Genomic DNA, 13,493 nt, shown 5'->3' with positions numbered 1-13,493 from the left:
TGTCATATTGTCTGCTATAAAATTGATGTTTTCAACTGTATTGATTCTAGAATCAACTAATAGAGAATTGAAATAAAAAAGGGCATAAGAAGACATTACCAACAACGACCACAAGATGGAGATATTGTCTAGACATTACCAACAACGACCACAAGATGGAGATATTGTCCAAAGAGGCAAGAAGGGCAAAGCCGCGATAAGGTAAAATCATTTTTTGAAAGAGATTGCTGTCAGAATGCACATCCGTATCCCAAACAGAATCTCTAGTAAAATATGATCATTTGTGAAACAGGCAAATGAGTGTCTGCTACAATATGATTGCTACATATCTGCATTTGTTGGTTTTTAAGGAGTAAGAGTGCAGGGGGTTTAAACCTGCGATCCAGTGTGTTGAAGTATTTCACAACACTACCCCTAGCACATCTGGAAATAAATCCTCATAATGATTATTGCCCTGGGCATGTACCAAACAATCAGTGAGTATATATATATATCGCTGTGTTGAAGCTAGAGACACAGAATAAGTGCAAACACATCCTAAATACAGTGTTCCTGCACCTTTGACCTCATCGAGAATGTACGAGAATACCGGGGTATTGGGAAAAGCTTTCAACTAGCAATAATCGCGCCTCGGCTAAACCTCACAGGCTACGATACTGCCACTGCGCAAAGCTGACGGTTGCCAGGCAACCGCGGGGATCCTATGGAAATCGTTATCAATCGTCTCATGGCATGTCGTTGCTGTAACGCTTCATATTTGTCGTCTTCTTCTTCTAGCTTGAGGTTTTGAAGAATTTCATGACAGACAAGGGCTCCGTCGGGAACAAAGGCCGTTGTGAGAAAACCGTTGCTTATTTTCAGCAGCAGAAATACAACCCTTTAAATACAAGATGACAGAACAATGACGAAGGGCATGCCGGGAGGAACTGCAGTACAGAGGAAAGGGGGCGGGCACGTACAGTTCACATTCAAGCCACAAGTACTCTTCTCGGATGTTGCACAAACAAATCCTAACGTCTTGAAAGCATTGCAGCATGTTTGTGTCCCACTTCCCGTGGCTGCAGGACGACTGACACGAACGGACAAACACAATCTGTGGCGTTTAGCGTGACATAGTCTTGCAGGCATCGTGCTGTCTCACTGCAATACTATACCGCTGGAGGAAACAGTCCATCTGGCCATGAAACTCATTTGAACGTCTAGCTACAGCAACTAACAATATCATGATTTATTCAGGATGTGTGGAATCAGCACGTCCCAGAGACAGCTTCCGAAATCGTGAGCATTCTCTGGTGGTGTCCTGCAGGGCTCCTGTTGGCATGCGTTGGTGGTATAGTGGTGAGCATAGCTGCCTTCCAAGCAGTTAACCCGGGTTTGATTCCTGGCCAACGCAGTGGTGATGCTGTCACGAGCCTTGGATTGTGACTAGCGAAGCCTTTTGAAAGAGCTAAAGCACTGCAAAACGGAATTGAAGGAGAATCTTACAGGGGATTCTGAGCGGTGTCTGCATACACGCAGTCCGATACGGGTGCTGAAAGCTTGAGCTACTCTCAATGTCATGCTGCCTTTCCCCGGAGTAAATCTGTTACATTGAAAGAATGCTTCTCGCAGGTTCAAAAAGGGACCCTTGTTATTTGGAGAAATCAATGATTTCGAATGAATTCTGTATGCGTTAAAAGACAGCTATACACAGAAAACATGCAGGACACTGCTCATGATGTTTCCAGAGCCGAAACACCGTGCGTTTTACCAAGCCATTTGACAAAGCCCGCCCACTGAAAACTGCAGCAGATCGTGTAAAGGCGTTCAACTTTGAAACTACTGCACGCACAATAAGCAGAATAAATTCCTCTTTTCAAACTGTCAAAGATTTGCTTTGCGAATGCTGCAGGACATCGCACAATCTCTTTTGAACGGGGACAAACGATTTCTTATGGGGCGCAGTAAGTACAGACGTTTAAAAAGCTCCACTCATGCCGACGATGCAGCACGAAGAAGCGCAACCTAACATTTGCATTCCTAGCACTGTTGCAACCTAGCACTATTGCATTCCCCGCATCAGTAGCTAAGAGAATATCATTTACGACTCTTGTTAATGCAGTTTCAGAAACCAGACTGAAATTTCTCAAGTATATTATTTGAATCCAGATACGATTGACGTTGAGCAACAACTATTCTCTCACGACTTTTAGATTGAAATGGGACCTTTGAGACAGGCCTGTAGTTGTTAAGAACTTGTGGATCCAAATTTGACTTCTTAAGGAGCGGTCTAACAACCGCTACCTTAAATTGATCAGGTACAACACCTGACACAAGCGATGCATTCATCATACTAATTATAGGTCCTGCCAGTCCTTTGAGGGGAATCTTTGACTAGCTGAGTGGGGATGGGATCTAGCGAACAGGTGGTTGACTTTGTCTTACGTCTGTGTTCATGAGTCCACCATAAGAAGAAATCTGAACAGGAGTGGTGATCATGCGAGGTCACCACGGAGGAAACCACTGCTCTCCCCCCAAAAAAACCCACCACTGCCCCTCTCAAGTTTGCTAAAGACCACATGGATGTCCCACAGCAACTCCTGGAACAATGTTCTGTGGACAGATGTGACAAAAGTTGAACTTGTTGGTAAATGTGCACAGCGTTATGTTTGGAGATAACAAAACACTGCATACCAACTCCAAAACCTCATCCCACCTGGGAAGCATGGCGGAAGCTGTACGGCTTGCAATCATCGAGGGACCGATGAATTCCAAGATGTATCAGGAAATTCTACAGCAGAATGTCAGGGTGTCTGCCTGTGATCTAAAACTCGAAAGACGCTGGGTCATGCAACATGACAAAAACAAAGGAGTACATCAACAACAGAGTGGCTGAAACAGAAGAAATTCCGTATTTTGGGATGGCCAAGTAAGAGTCCTGACCCCAATCCCATTGCAGTGCTGTGGTGTGATCTGAAGCAGGCCGTTCAGCGCAAGACATCCCAAAAATATACATGAACTGAAACAGTTTTGCATAGACGAATAGGCCAAAATACCTCCTAACCGCTGCTCAGGTCTGACCAGCCGCTACAGAAAGTGGGGGTTGAGGTTTTTGTCATAAAGGAGGTTCCACTAGCTCCTTAATATAAGGGTTCACGTACTTTTTCCATCAATGACCTTGATTGTTTAAACCATTTGGTCAATAAAGAAACAGCAATGTCAAATGTTGGGCGTGTGTTGTTTGTTAAATCAGACTCTCTTTATTAATTATTATGACTTAGATAAAGATAAGATCACATGTTAGGAGCCATTCATGCAGAAATCCACATCATTCCAAAGAGCTGTTTACAAAAGTTTTTCTCCCAACTCTATTGAGAGAAAAGCAGAGACGCTCACTGAGTAAGGTGGGGTTGCAGCTTTGCAAATTGCAAGGACATTTGTACGCTCAAAATGGGACAGGAGCACCCCAGATGGGACTTGAACCCACAATCCCTGGCTTAGGAGGCCAGTGCCTTATCCATTAGGCCACTGGGGCAAACTAGATGGGGTCGATCACGCTGATGAAGAGCCAGTTTTGTTTTCCTTTGCTTTTTCAAAGGGATCCCCAAAATTAGGGAAGTTAGGCAGCAGAAGGTTTACTGTGACCTGAGAAGGACCGGCATCCAATCACGGTGGTACACACACACACGCTCTCACTCATCTGAGCTACACGGCTATCTCAGGTCTGATCTCAGGTGCGCCGAGCCGGTACGGAATATATTGAACTGATCGATGGCGAATTGTCTCTCAGACAGGCTTTTCACCTCTGAGCTCCCTGACTGACAGTGATCAGCTAGGTAGTGAAACAGTCAGCTGCTTCTAAGCCTTAAACAGCTGCATCTCGGCGCTTCCACGGAGAGATGATTTGAAAGCCGAACAAGTCACCTCTGAGCTCCCTGACTTTAGGGTACGGTGTTCCCTGAAGGGCTCTCAAACCCCGCATTTCAGATGTCTAGCTGTATCGCTGATGTGTTACACCTCAGAATCACTTTTAAACCTTACCTCTGGTATCTTTAATCCCTATTGCTCAACGCATGGTGAAAGTATTGCATAAATGTTTCTGAAAATGAGCAATGGGCACCTGAGAGTCTCATTTGCCTGTTTCCCAAATGATCATATTTGACTAGAGATTCTGTTTGGGATTCAGTTGTGCATTCTGACGGCAATCCCTTTCAAAAAACGATACATTCTGGATGAGATCAAAGGTGCAGGAACACTGTATTTAGGATGTGTTTGCAGGTATTCTGTCTCTCTAGCTTCAACACAGTGATATATATATATATGCTCACTAATTTTTTGGTACATGCCCAGGGCAAAAATCATTATGAGGATTTATTTCCAGATGTGCTAGGGGTAGTGTTGTGAAATACTTCAACACACTGGATCGCAGGTTTAAACCCCCTGCACTCTTACTCCTTAAAAACCAATAAATGCAGATATGTAGCAATCATATTGTAGCAGACACTCATTTGCCTGTTTCACAAATGATCATATTTTACTAGAGATTCTGTCTGGGATACGGATGTGCATTCTGACAGCAATCTCTTTCAAAAAATGATTTTACCTTATCGCGGCTTTGCCCTCCTTGCCTCTTTGGACAATATCTCCATCTTGTGGTCGTTGTTGGTAATCTCTAGACAATATCTCCATCTTGTGGTCGTTGTTGGTAATGTCTTCTTATGCCCTTTTATAATTTCAATTCTCTATTAGTTGATTCTAGAATAGAGTTGAAAACATCAGTTTTATAGCAGACAATATGACATTATTTATAGTCCAATTAGAAATTTATTACCCTGTTTTTAACATAATAACAAATTAAAATTGATTAAAACTAAGTTTGGAACACCAGGGAACATAAAAAAATGATTTTTAGGAAAACCATGAGGTTCTCTGTGTCCGAAGCCTGCAAGTACGCTGGGCAAACGTTCCAAGGTCAAATTCTTCCAGCACGGGGGTACCTTTAAAGCGGAGACGACGGCACCGAAATTTTTTGGCGCGCCTTCTCTTTAAAGCCCTGGCCAAATATGAAGACAGTACGTACAGTTATAATTCAAACGGAATTAAAAAACTACACATCCCAGTAACCATGGTGGTGCTTGTGATCATTGCGTTTAACCAACGAAACAGGGCGAAAAATCAGTCACATGACTTTGGGGCAGAGTTTCGAAAGCTTAACCTATCAGCAACAAAGCGAAATTTACACGATAGGCTACCTCAAACTGTCAGTTACACGACTGTGTATGTCGCTTAAGCCACTCCTATTTGGCATTTTAGTTATGGAGGCGAGAAGACGCCCCCCCCCCCTCTCTGGGTGCCTGATTTGCCGCCATCTTTAACCGCTTCGTGTCCAAATCGCAGTAGCTACGCGTACGAAATAAAGTTCATCCCAGCTACAAAACATATATATTTTTGTGGTAAGAGGGAGCAAAACATCAGTATTTACTGCTATTAATTAGTGTACGATTTATAGTTGAAATCTGAGCCTAAATATAAAGTTAAAATCTCGACAAAGCAATGTAGGAAATAAAGAGAAAATAAATCTTATCTGACATCTAAAATCAGTTTCGATCAAGGTCTCTAAAACGAACAAGAAAAAGAGGATTTTCGGAGGGCAATTACGCTGTATTTATATAGAATAAGTGATTTATGAGCAATCTAATTTCTTGTTCATTTAAAACAGTGAAATGTCAGCTGCAATAGATCGCACCAGAAACAGCACTCTCTCTGCCTGTCATAGACGTTCAGGAAAGGCTGAATGAAGTCATGGTGATCAATAATAACAGTTGTAGGACAAGAAACAAAAGATAGTGAAAACTTAAGATTTTTAAGGCTAAAACTCAAATTCATTCTACAAATTAAGGCAAATGAAAATTCAGGACGTTAAAGTGCTAGAGGTGTAAAAAAATACAAAAATGCACATGAGCAAAAAGTTTTAGAAATGGAGCAAACAGAATAAAAGCCATGCCTATAGTGCAGAAGAGGGATGCAGGAACACTTGCTTAGATATACAAAAAAATCACAAAAAGGTGTATGTTACAAAAGAACATGTAAACATGTACATCAATTTACCTTCGCGATCAATAGTCTTATCTATAAACATGAAACAGAGTGAGGAATCAGAAATTAGCATGCATAAAAAACAGCAATTCTGTCAGTGAGCCCTAAATGAATTAATAGCAACTATGGTTTCATGGAGGGCTTCTCAGATAGTTGGGCATTTAGGTAAACTGCCAGGTGAAAGGACTTGTAAACATATTTTGTTAAAGCAAGTCAGTTTTTTCCGCAACACATAAAAGACATTTTTCCAAGAAAGTTTAGCCTTTGTCACTAATGAAACCACTAAATAAAGACATACATATAGAAATCTTAAGATTTGTTTTATTTAATGTTGGTAGCAGGATGAACTGTCAGGTTGAGCTAAGTATATATTTTGTCGCAGAGTTGCTATAAGATGTTAACAGTGAAAAGGGTATTTAGAAATGAGTTATTTCAAGATGAACATTTTCAGAATAATTGCAAATCTAGCAGGATAGAGAAAGCACAGAAAACTGGCAGTTAGATTGATCAGATTAGTATGAAAAGTCATTTAGCAAAGGGAATGAGAAGAGTGACAAACTAGTATACTTTAGATCTTTTTTTCTGAACCAGGGAAAATCTGATCATGTTTCCCTATAACAATAATAAAAAACTTTATTTTATATATTACCATTAAAGGTGGCATCTCAAAGCAATACAGTAGATGTAAAAACAGATAAAAGGACCACAGATTACAAAGTAAATACATATAAGAAAGACAAGCAGTTAGAGGTGCTACCAAAATTAGAAAATGAAGCAGATACAGACACTAAGTCTTCTGAAAAGAAAGGTTGTGAGGTTAGATTTAAATGCACTCAGGGTACGTGACTGATATCACTGGGAATACAAATTGAGAGCTCTGGGGTGCAGCTAGAGAAGACCCTGTCACCCACAGAATGTAGATGTTCTTGAGGACAGCTAGAAGACCAGAGTCAGACGGACAAAGGTGGGGGAGTAGACAGATAATAAGCCATATACTGTAGGTACAGAATGAGGATGAGGAATTTGAAGTTGACTCGAAACCTGATAGGTAACCAGTGCAAGGACTTGAAAACAGGTGTAATGCATCCCTGATAGGATTCTCGCTGTCATATTCTGAACATATTGAAGATTGCTCAGTGTGGATTTAATTTCCCCAGTGAACAGGATGTGCATTTATTAATTCTAGGGAAAAAAAGCCTTTCTTAATTTCTCTAGTTCTTAGTTTCTCTAGTTCCCTTTAAAATAAACTATTATCCCACAATGCAGAGTATTAAATGGCCAGTATTTACACATGATATTTGTGATTTAAAGAAATTAACACAAGCAGCTTTTGGGGATTTAAGTGTTGGCTGAGTTATTGCAGGATAAAAGACTAGAGATGTTGGTAAGAAGAAGATAATTTTGGGAAAGCTAAGGAATACACTGATAACAAGAACACTTCCTAATGGGGTTAGGCATACTTTTGATGAAGATGATGAAGTTAACAGACTGTATGTTTACATAGATACTGAAATGAGGATTGTATTTTAGATTTTGTGCAGTTACTAGTATTGAACTGTGTGTTGGATGCACATGAATTGAAGGAATGGGCAAACATAGCTGATGCGGATCCACAGAGCCAGCATATTAAGATGTTTATAATTAGAGGTAATTTGTTTAAATAACTAGGTATGGATACTGATGTGCAAGAGAGGTGAAAAGGCCAGCACTATAAAATATTTTATTCTCAGTGAGATGCTGCCATTTCATAGTGGGTTTCTAACACTGTGTATAGTTCCATCTATTTCTAATCTCTTTATCCAGTACAGAGGATTTGGAGCCTATCCCAGTAAGCAACGGACACAAGGCAGAATACACCCTGGACACAGCGCCAGTCCATCACAGGACAGACAGACACAAACACACACACACCAGGGCCAGTTTTCCCATAAACCAATTAACTTACCAGTATGTTTTGGAGTGCGAGAGGGAGTCATATCACACATATGGAGAAAAACCATGTAACCCAGAGAGAACATGCAAACCCCACACACACAGGATGGCAGGAATTGAATCTAGGACCCCAGTGCTCCAAGATAGCAATGCTGACCACTTTGCCACCATTATAAATGGATGGATATCTTAGTTATCTTTCTAGTTCACAGGTTTGCATGCAAAATTTAATTTTGAAAGGCGCTGAGACATCAGGTACTACTGTTGTATTTATGAAAAAGAAACAAAACAAAAAGCATACTAACAACTGTGCCATCCTACTCTTTAGTTAATACAATTTATTATTTATAAACTTTAGTTTTGTATTTAACTTATTATATGATAGTCAGATTTAATGTATATTTGAACAATGAAAATATATTTTTACAAGATGCGGGGGAAAGTGCAACAACTTATTACAGTGCTAAATTTAATATTGATTGCTAATAGTTTATGCTAACACCTAACTTTCTTAATTAGGTGTAATTAAAACAGTGAACTAAGTGTAACATACCATTCAGAAATACAATCGAGAATAGTTTTGTGGTGTTTGTATGGATGAAACGTTTCTAAAATGTATAACGTAACAAAATTAAAGACGATTAAATTCTGTAATCTTTCCACTTGTAATGTCATTAGACAGAACAAGAAGTTTCTGCTTTGTCTAAGGATGGTATCAAAAAGTAGTCTAGGTGGTGAGAAAGCTGTGCTTAATGATAATTAAGTGACTTAAAAGTAAAAAGAGATGCTTCATATTGCTTGATTAATTTTAAAAACTAAGTTATAAATGCAGACGCGATCGCTGCCATAAGCGCTCCAGGCAGTAGAACGTTCGTTCTGTACTGCTGCGCTCCGCGCCTCCTCCCTCTCTCGGTGCCGCGCCCCTCTCTGACGGAGCGCAGTGGGCGGTACGCTATTTTCAGAGCCTCTGATTGGGAAAAAAAGACCTGCTGATGAGTTTCACACAACAGGAAGAGAAAAGAATGGGATTTGTTCTCTTCGAAACGTGTGTTGTCTTTATGAAATTCGTGTATTTTAAACGTTTAATCAAGAAGTAAAAACCTTACAGCGTACACAGAGATTCTGAGCTGATCACGAGGAAGAAAAATCACCCATTTTTCGCGCATAAAAAGTGGTTTTTAACTCTCGTAACCCATTTTTATAGGTTTTAAAGTCGTGCAATGTCTAAGTTAAGCAGGAACACATCATTATATCTCATTTTTTATTTCTTTTTAAAAAATTTTAAAAATCGTTTGCCCAGTCTACTGCAAGGGGAGAAAGCTAGAATCCTTTGATTTTTCAAAATTTGAAAATAAACATCATATAACAACAGCTTTCATTCCTAGGAGTGAAAAACAACCATTTTTGAAGACATATTAGTTTCTAAAACACTACAATAAAGTTAAAAACATCCGTTTTATATTACATTATTTTTTGTGAAATTAGTCATTTTTTGCACTATTTTTAATAAAATCTCTAATTAAAAGTGATTAAAATTAAGTTTGGAACAACAAGGAACACAAAAAAAAAAGATTTTAAGGAAAAAAATGATGTCTTCTGTGCCAGGTGCCTGAAAGGGGAGAAAGCTAGAATCCTACCCAGGCTCCTGGAGCTCTTTCCTGGCTAAAGGAGGGTGAATCCATCCCCTTCAAAGCTCCATGAAAAAATGATATTTTTAAATTTGAAAAAAAAAAACATTATAGAACAACATCTCTTGGTCCACAGAGTGCAAAAATCCAACTTTGAAAAAAATCCATTGACTGGTCCCTGAATCCTGAAGTTTCTTTGCATGATATCGGGCTTGCAACCACTTTCTGGAAAATGATGAAAAATGCCAAAAATGAAAAAAAAGTTATCAATTCTAGAGCCTAAGAGGAAAACAAGACAAAGGTATATCTCCAAATAATTTTATGTGCTTCAGAAGAGCCCAGGAAAGTTTTTTGCATACATGAAACCACGCCCGTTTGCACGTAAGAGGACATGGTTGCACACACGACTGCATGAAAGCACGCGTGCATGCGAAGTCATCCTGTTGAGCATTTGAAAAGCCGCACCACGCCGCACTTGAAATAGCTCTTACATTAGTGGTAGACGCAGGAATCGCCTTTTTATTTACGCTCTTACCAACGCGATGGAAAGCAAAACAAAGCAAAGCAGAACAGAGCAAAACAAAACGAACAAACGAAAACCCTCACGTCCCGCACTTGCATATAACGCCGTTACGTGCCCAAGCGGTATTGTACGTCATCCTAGCACTGCACCCCGGGGCGTACGGTATATGGGAAAGAGCACACGCCACGAATCGTCTCGAATCACTCCCTACAGCTGTAAGGCGCCTTGAAGCGTGCACCCCCAACATTCTTCTTTGCGCATCTGTGAAAGGTAAACTCTTGAGCAAACTCTGAACCAGCTCTAAGGAAACTAATCCGATTAGACTTTACTTTGACTCATCTTTTTACGTTCAGTGCTGGATTGCTCAAACTCCAGCTAGGGTTAGGGTTAGCATTCCAATGCTACTTAGACACTTTGTTTACGCTCAGTGCTGGATTTTGGGAGCTTCAGGACGACTGGGAATTTTCTCCTATCTGTCCATTCTGTTTTGTTTTGGAGACTCTTGGCTGCCTATGTGGTACAGTGCAGCGTGAAGGAAACATTTTCCAAAACTGTGTCAGCTCAAAAGTTGTAAGAAAACCTCTCCAGCTGCTTTAACTCTCTTCATTTTTGTCATTTAATGTAACACTCGATGTATAACTGGAGCCTCACATATGCAAATAGTGAGGCCCCAGTTCGACACACAGTTCGACACCAGAGAATGCTCACGATTTCGGAAGCTGTCTCCGGGACGTGCTGATTCCACACATCCTGAATAAATCATGATATTGTTAGTTGCTGTAGCTAGACGTTCAAATGAGTTTCATGGTCAGATGGACTGTTTCCTCCAGCGGTATAGTATTGCAGTGAGACAGCACGATGCCTGCAAGACTATGTCACGCTAAACGCCACAGATTGTGTTTGTCCGTTCGTGTCAGTCGTCCTGCAGCCACGGGAAGTGGGACACAAACATGCTGCAATGCTTTCAAGACGTTAGGATTTGTTTGTGCAACATCCGAGAAGAGTACTTGTGGCTTGAATGTGAACTGTACATGCCCGCCCCCTTTCCTCTGTAGTGCATGAGTTCCTCCTGGCATGCCCTTCGTCATTGTTCTCTCATCTTGTATTTAAAGGGTTGTATTTCTGCTGCTGAAAATAAGCAACGGTTTTCTCACAACGCCCTTTGTTCCCGACGGAGCCCTTGTCTGTCATGAAATTCTTCAAAACCTCAAGCTAGAAGAAGAAGACGACAAATATGAAGCGTTACAGCAACGACATGCCATGAGACGATTGATAACGATTTCCATAGGATCCCCGCGGTTGCCTGGCAACCGTCAGCTTTGCGCAGTGGCAGTATCGTAGCCTGTGAGGTTTAGCCGAGGCGCGATTATTGCTAGTTGAAAACTTTTCCCAATACCCCGCTTCCACCGGTTTGCAATAGAATCGGCGAAAGCAATTTTTGACAGTCTCGTCAGAGACTGAGCAAGGTGTTTAAAGACAGATTTTGTCATGGTGACATCATGGTAGAAAGAAACGAGCTTGTTACGTCTCAACAGAAACGCTCTTTAGCTCTTTCAGCGTTATGCAGAGAACAGCGTCTGTCGAGATTACTTTTGTGTCAGCGCGAAACGCCGTGTGCTGTCAGTTTGATTTCATATTGCTCGTAGCGGCGCCCGGCTTTTGTCTGTCAAACGTTGGGTTGCGCTTCTTCATGCTGCATCGTCGGCATGAGTGGAGCTTTTTAAACGTCTGTACTTACTGCGCCCCATAAGAAATCGCTTGTCCCCGTTCAAAAGAGATTGTGCGATGTCCTGCAGCGTTCGCAAAGCAAACCTTTGACAGTTTGAAAAGAGGAATTTATTCTGCTTCCTGTGCGTGCAGTAGTTACAAAGTTGAACGCCTTTACACGATCTGCTGCAGTTTTCAGTGGGCGGGCTTTGTCAAACGGCTTGGAAAAACGCACTGTTTCGGCTCGGGAAACATCCCAGTGGGCATTGATTGGTCGAATATACGTATATTTACGGCGAAAATACGGCTATACGTATATATACGTCGCCTCGACGTATAATCAACGTCGAATTGCAACCGTAAAATCGACGACATGAATAAACGCATATATAACGTCGAAAACACATCTAACACAGTGCCTGAGGCTTTTTACTGTATGTATCGTGTGTGCCGCAACTAGGAGTATATGGCACTCTGCACAGTGTACGAAGTAAATTATTCTCGCAGTAATTAATTTATTATATTTACTATATTTATTATACACGTGTAAATTAATTACTGCGAAAATAATTTACTTCGTACACTGTGCAGAATCAGCGGTTTTACAGTACAGTGCCTTGCGAAAGTATTCGGCCCCCTTGAACTTTTCAACCTTTTGCCACATTTCAGGCTTCAAACATAAAGATATAAATTTTTTATTTTATGTGAAGAATCACCAACAAGTGGGACACAATTGTGAAGTGGAACGAAATCTATTGGATTTTTGAAACTTTTTTAACTAATAAAAAAATGAAAAGTGGGGCGTGCAAAATTATTCGGCCCCTTTACTTTCAGTGCAGCAAACTCACTCCAGAAGTTCAGCGAGGATCTCTGAATGATCCAATGTTGTCCTAAATGACTGATGGTGATAAATAGAATCCACCTGTGTGTAATCAAGTCTCTGTATAAATGCACCTGCTCTGTGATAGTCTCAAGGTTCTGTTGAAAGCGCAGAGAGCATCATGAAGACCAAGGAACACACCAGGCAGGTCCGTAATACTGTTGTGGAGAAGTTTAAAGCCGGATTTGGATACAAAAAGATTTCCCAAGCTTCAAACATCTCAAGGAGCACTGTGCAAGCGATCATCTTGAAATGGAAGGAGTATCAGACCACTGCAAATCTACCAAGACCTGGCCGTCCCTCTAAACTTTCAGCTCAGACAAGGAGAAGACTGATCAGAGATGCAGCCAAGAGGCCCATGATCACTCTGGATGAACTGCAGAGAACTACAGCTGAGGTGGGAGAGTCTGTCCATAGGACAACAATCAGTCTTACACTGCACAAATCTGGCCTTTATGGAAGAGTGGCAAGAAGAAAGCCATTTCTCAAAGATATCCATAAAAAGTCTCGTCTAAAGTTTGCCACAAGCCACCTGGGAGACACCCCAAACATGTGGAAGAAGGTGCTCTGGTCAGATGAAACCAAAATCGAACTTTTTGGCCACAATGCAAAACGATATGTTTGGCGTAAAAGCAACACAGCTCATCACCCTCAACACACCATCCCCACTGTCAAACATGGTGGTGGCAGCATCATGGTTTGGGCCTGCTTTTCTTCAGCAGGGACAGGGAAGATGGTTAAAATTGAG

General features: G+C 41.0%; 3 non-coding genes and 1 pseudogene across 3 annotated transcripts; 2 read left to right on the top strand and 2 right to left on the bottom strand.

Annotated features, from left to right (window-relative positions):
• Positions 1-523: 523 nt before the first annotated feature.
• LOC148637788 (U4 spliceosomal RNA) lies at positions 524-674 on the bottom strand (annotated as a pseudogene).
• Positions 675-1,321: 647 nt separating this feature from the next.
• Positions 1,322-1,393, top strand: trnag-ucc (transfer RNA glycine (anticodon UCC)). The gene has a single exon. It is a non-coding gene; the product is annotated as a tRNA-Gly (tRNA).
• A 2,048-nt stretch (positions 1,394-3,441) lies between these two features.
• On the bottom strand, positions 3,442-3,514 carry trnar-ccu (transfer RNA arginine (anticodon CCU)). The gene has a single exon. It is a non-coding gene; the product is annotated as a tRNA-Arg (tRNA).
• Positions 3,515-11,473: 7,959 nt separating this feature from the next.
• On the top strand, positions 11,474-11,615 carry LOC148637785 (U4 spliceosomal RNA). Its single transcript, XR_015931244.1, has one exon. It is a non-coding gene; the product is annotated as a U4 spliceosomal RNA (small nuclear RNA).
• Positions 11,616-13,493: the final 1,878 nt, after the last annotated feature.

This window comes from Lepisosteus platostomus, unplaced genomic scaffold (assembly GCF_059453375.1).
Source record: "Lepisosteus platostomus isolate fLepPlt1 unplaced genomic scaffold, fLepPlt1.hap1 Scaffold_106_H1, whole genome shotgun sequence".
NCBI lineage: Eukaryota > Metazoa > Chordata > Actinopteri > Semionotiformes > Lepisosteidae > Lepisosteus > Lepisosteus platostomus.
This window is presented reverse-complemented; position numbering and strand designations above follow the sequence as displayed.